General features: G+C 42.1%; 1 protein-coding gene across 1 annotated transcript in view; it reads right to left on the reverse strand.

The window, feature by feature from the left end:
- LTBP1 (latent transforming growth factor beta binding protein 1) overlaps positions 1-5,438 on the reverse strand; it is a 687,127-nt gene that overhangs the window by 634,129 nt on the left and 47,560 nt on the right. The window lies entirely within an intron of this gene.

The following is a 5,438-nucleotide window of genomic DNA, read 5'->3' on the forward strand; positions in this document are numbered from 1 at the left end:
GCTTGGAGAAAGTGCAGCCAGCATGCCACTTAGAGGCAAGGATGATGAAACATCAGCTCATGTGTTTTATGTACAGTTTCAGGAGTCACCAGGAAATTTAGAAAATCCTTTGGAAAGGACATCAAGCTAGGAGGAACACTACAGGGTCAGAGAAAGAGAGGAAGACCTTCAACAAGATGGACTGACACCATGACTGCAACAGTGGACTTGAGAATGGACTTGAACTTGATCATGATGATGGCACTGCAGTACTAAAGACATGTGTTTCAAGGCTGCTCTGTGAGAGAAGGATCGACAGTCTCCTCATGTTAAATTAACTGCCTCTGAAAACCTGCCAGAGTCAGTTATATGTCGATCCCGAATCTGTGGTACAACAACAACAACAATAACATGTCTTTTACTGTTGTTGTTTGTTACCGTGGAGTCCAGTATGAGTCATAGTGACCCTAGACCTGAATCCTCTCCAATACTGTGCCATCTTCTTCACTGCAGACACATGTGAACCCACATTGTCTTATCTTGTTGAGAGTCATTCTCTCTTTCACTGATCATGATGTCCCTTTCCAAGGAATAGCCTCTTCTGGCAACACGCTCAAAGTATATGAGAGGAAGCTTTACCAACCTTGACTCCAAGGAATGCTCTGGTTGCACCTTTTCCAGGACACATCTCTTTGTTCTTTTGGCATTCTATGCGATAGTCAGTGCTTGTCTTCAATACCACTACATAAAGGCATCAAGTTTTCTTCTATCTTCCTTATTCATCATCCCCTCTCAGCTGCTTGACAAGTGATTGAAAAGACCATGGCCTGAATCAGGTCCACCTTAGTCTTCAAACCGATACCATTAATTCCCAGTATTTTGGAGAACTTCCCCCCAACAGCAGATTTATCCAATGCAATACATCTCCTGATCTGATTGTGGATCCAATTAAGATGAAATCATTGACAATTTCAAGCTAGTCTTCATGTTCAAATGTGATTCATATTGAAGGCTGTAGTCATTGATCTTCTTCAAGTCTTTCAAGTTGTCCTCACTTTTAGCAAGCACAGTAGTGTCATCTGCATAATACAGGTTGATGATGAGTCTTCCTCTGATCCTGATGCCACACTCTTCTTCATAGAGTCTAGCCTCATGGATGGTTTGGCAAATACACCAAATATATAGAAGAGGAGAGAGTGCAACCAGGGTGCTCCTTAGAGGCAAAGACGGTGAACGTTTATCTGGCATACTTTGGACATGTTAGGAGGAACAAGTCCTTGGAAACAGATAGTACAGGGACAGAGAGAGAGAGAATTGCATAGCTTCTCACCATCTCAGAGTAGAAAGCAGATAAAATGCCTGTAACCCAGCCCCATGGTGCCTCTAGAATCACACCGCAGCAAAAGTGTGGTGGTTTGTTTTTTTGTTTTGTTTTGTTTTGTTTTTGACTCACAGCTGTGGTACGGGGAATGGAATTTATTAAGGAAGTAAGTTGGAGAGTAGGGAAGGCAAAGAATATCACCCAGTGCAAATCCAGGGTTTAGGCCAACATTCTGAAGGCACAATTCTTAAATTAGTCCAGGCTCCAGTTTCAGTCCAGCAACACAAATTCAAGAAGCCTCTTATTTCCTCAGTTATCCAGCAGGGTTTGCCTCAAAGCAATTATAAGTCAGCTTCTCTTTTAAGCATCTGGCAAGAAGAGCAAAACCTTTAATTTTGGCCAGCACAAATGCAAGAAGCCTCAGGTCACACCTTGCCACAGTTTTCCCCCATCAGTACCACAGTCTTTCCACCACCATCACCAGGATCACGCCACCAGCGACTCACTCTCACCAGAATCTTGCTCCTGTGTCCTTCAAGTCTTGCCCACCATAAGTCTAGCTACTCATTGTGGGAAGCACTCTTTCTCTTAGTCTAGTCCCACCACTATTGCTGATTTGCAAGACCATGTGTTTGCAGTTAAGTAGCTAGAGACCAGAGAGGGCTAAGATAATGGCTAAAAAAAACACTACCTTTAGGGTAACACCACACTACGGCTTGGATCAGGGACACTTTAGTCTTTAAAACTGACATCTTTGCTCTTTAGCACTTTGACAGCAGATTTTACCAGTTCAACATGTCTTTTGATTTTTTAATGCTGTTACCATGGGTGTTAATTGTGGATCCAAGCAAAATGAAATAATTGACACCTTCAGTTTTTCCTTCTTCGTCTTGAAGTTACCTATTGGTCCAGTAAAAATTTTTGTTTTCTTGATGTTGAGATCCATATTAAAGGCATTTTCTTGATCCATATTGAAGGCATATTTATTGCCAAGAAAATAGAGAACTTAGAAAAGATAAGAGTGTTCCACAAGCTTGTGTAGAGATGAGCAGGGTGGTAAGGTAGAGATAGGCCCCAAGTGGCTTAGCAAATGCAGGCTCGTGGTCTCTCTCTTATCTGGGCAGAAGCTGTCAAAGCTTTACTCAGGTACTGCCCCAGTCACTGGTGTGAACTCTCCATGGAGTCTTCTCCCTGGATGATTTACAAATGATTTACAAATGACTGTAATTATTGTTACATTGTTGTTGTTATGTGTTATGGAGTCACTTGCGACTCATAGCGACCCTATGTACAATAGCCCTAAACCCTGCTCTGTCCTGTGCCAATTGCACTGCCTCTGACACACCCATCCTAATTACCCCAGTCACTGAATCAATCCACCTCATAGAGGGTCTTCCCCTCCTGCATTGTCCCTCCACCCTCCCAAGCATGATGTCCCTCTCCAAGGACCTCTCCCTCCTTACAACATGTCCAAAGTATGTTAGATGAAGCCCCAGAATCCTTGCCTCCAAGGAGCAGCCTGGTTTAACCCTCTCTAGGATTACTCTGTTTGTTTTCTTGGCAGTCCAGGCTACATTCAGTACTCTTCTCCAGCACCACAGCTCAAAGGCATCAATTCTCCTTCTATCCTTCCTAGTCACTGTCCAACTCTCTGATGCATAACAAGTGATTGCAAAGACCATAGCCTGTATCAGGCACACCTTGGTCTCCAGAGTGACACCACTGCTCTTCAGTACCCTGGAGAGGTCCCTAATAGCAGACTTTCCCATCGCAATTAAGAAAAAAGAAAAAATTAGTCCTTAAGCTTTTTCATCTCTGTAGTGGTTCAGCTCTACAGTGGCATATATTTAATGCACATATATTTTGATTTACTGTGTAAATTTATGTGTATAGTTGATTTTAGTAGTGCATTTAAGGCAACTCTGCCACTCTTAAACAAACACAAAGACATTGGTCTGTGGATGGTGAGGAAATGTGTGAGCTCCGTGTTCACTGCGGTGGGGGCAGGCAGCTCTACATTGTTCTTTGTGCAGATGGGTTTGGAGCTGTCTGAGAATGAGGATAAGTACTTCCAGGTGAGTGTAAACACAGGTGTAGATAGGCACTGCTTAGTACTTTGAAAAGGTGCAGACAGGCCATTTTTCCAAGTGCTCTCTGGATGAGTATTCCAGCCCCTTTAACCTTCCTTGAGTCTCTGGCTGGTGGAGTCTGTAGGTGGTGTATGACCTGAAAAGGCTGGTGGTTCAAATCTATTCTGAGGCTCCTTGGAACAAAGACTTGGTGATCTCCTTCTGAATAATTGGCCAGTTAAGCCCCATGGTGCATGGCATACTTGGGATCAACTTGAGATAGAATTGACGAAGTGACAGGTGGTACTGGTTTTTATCCTCCATACTGGAGAAAGTGCCACATAATCTAAAAAACATAAAGGGAAGTTCAAACTATGACATTTTTTGGAAACCATTCCTAGCACCATCTTGCTAGTAGGTCTGCTTTTTTTCTTCAGTGGGGGAACTACTTTGGAAACAAATTAGATTTCATCCTTTCCTTCCCATTTAACTATAGAGAGAGACAGAGAGAGGGGAAAAAAAAGAAGCTAATGATTTGGAAGGGTTTGCTTGGTTTCAAATCTTTTGCTAGAAGGTTGATTGAGGTGGGTTCTGTTGTAAAGAGGTTACATTTAATGGGTTTGAATTACTGTACAAACTTGGCAGAGGGAAGAGAGGATTGTGTTTGATCCCAGAAGCAGTGGTCTGTTCTAAGGCAGAGGAGCATTTTGAGACACAACGTACTGATCATACCTAAGTAGAACTGCAAGAATACTTTTGATGACAAATTATTTTCATCTCAGACACTGACTTTAGAACTTAATTCCTTATACCTCTTGCCCATTCAAAGATGAGACATCTTTATTATCTCCATTTTATAGATGCTGAAATTGAGGCTTAAGAGTGCTGAGTAACTATCTAAAGATCATGTACTTTTCAAATAATGGAACTCAGATTTAAACTTAGTCATTCTGACGAGATGGCAAGACTTGATCTCATGTACTTTGAACATGCTGTCAGGAGAGACTAGTCCCTGGGGAAATAAGTTTGCTAAATTAATGGTCAGTACAAAAAGAGGAAGACTCAGTTTGATGATTGACACTAGCACCACAAAAATGGGCTCTCAGAGCAACCATTGTGAGGATTGCACAATATCAGGCGATGTGTCCTTCTCTTGTACTTAGGGTTGCTTTGAGTTGGAGGTGATTCAGTACTACCCAACAACAACATTCCAGCAGCAAATCCATTTTAATTATTAGTGGGACACACTTCATATACATGACTAGGAGTTGGGAGAACTTGAAGCATGTACTCTGGATACCACACCATTATCAGCTGCATTAATTATATCTATGCCGTTGTGTACAGTTGATTTGGAACTGATCGCTAGGTGACCCTCTGGCAGGTTTTCAGAGGCAGTTAATTGTGCAGGATGAGTCTGCCCATCCTTCTCCCGCACGGGCATTATTTGACCACAGAACCACAGTTGTGCAAATTAACACCAAGAGCTCAGCATACAAGAATTAGAAGAAGCTTTGACTGACATATGACAGGAAGTCTTCAGGAAGACTATTTCAACAATTTATTCCTGCAAGGCAGGCATTTTATTCCCAATGCTTACTGACATAAAGTAACAACAGTCAATAATTTCCTCATGATTTTTGCAGTGTGAACAGTGCTCTGTACGGGCACATTTCCTCTTCCTTTATGTGGTGTCAGGTTGGACAGTTTGATTGATGTACTTCCAAGATGGCTCACTCACATGGATGGCAGGATAGTGCTAGGCATTAATTTGTTATTCAGGTGAGGCTGTATGCTAGGGACCTCAATTGCCTTTTGCGTGGATTTGCTTGGGAAACTTCAGAACACGTGACTAGATGTGAAGAACATGGAGGGGGGAAGTTGACTAGCTTTCTTTATTTCTGGGCATGAAGGATTCAGAGTATAATTTTATTTGCATTTCATTGATCATAAAAAAAACCCCAAACTCAAACTTTTGATCACTGCAGCCAAATGTGCGGATAGGGAGAGCTGCAATTGTCAGCAATACAAGTGGACAGTTGTTATGTTATTCTTAGGTGCAATTGACT

The sequence above is a fragment of the Elephantulus edwardii genome, unplaced genomic scaffold (genome assembly GCF_000299155.1).
Source record: "Elephantulus edwardii isolate Elephantulus edwardi_28Jun2011 unplaced genomic scaffold, EleEdw1.0 scaffold00019, whole genome shotgun sequence".
NCBI classification, from domain to species: Eukaryota; Metazoa; Chordata; class Mammalia; order Macroscelidea; family Macroscelididae; genus Elephantulus; species Elephantulus edwardii.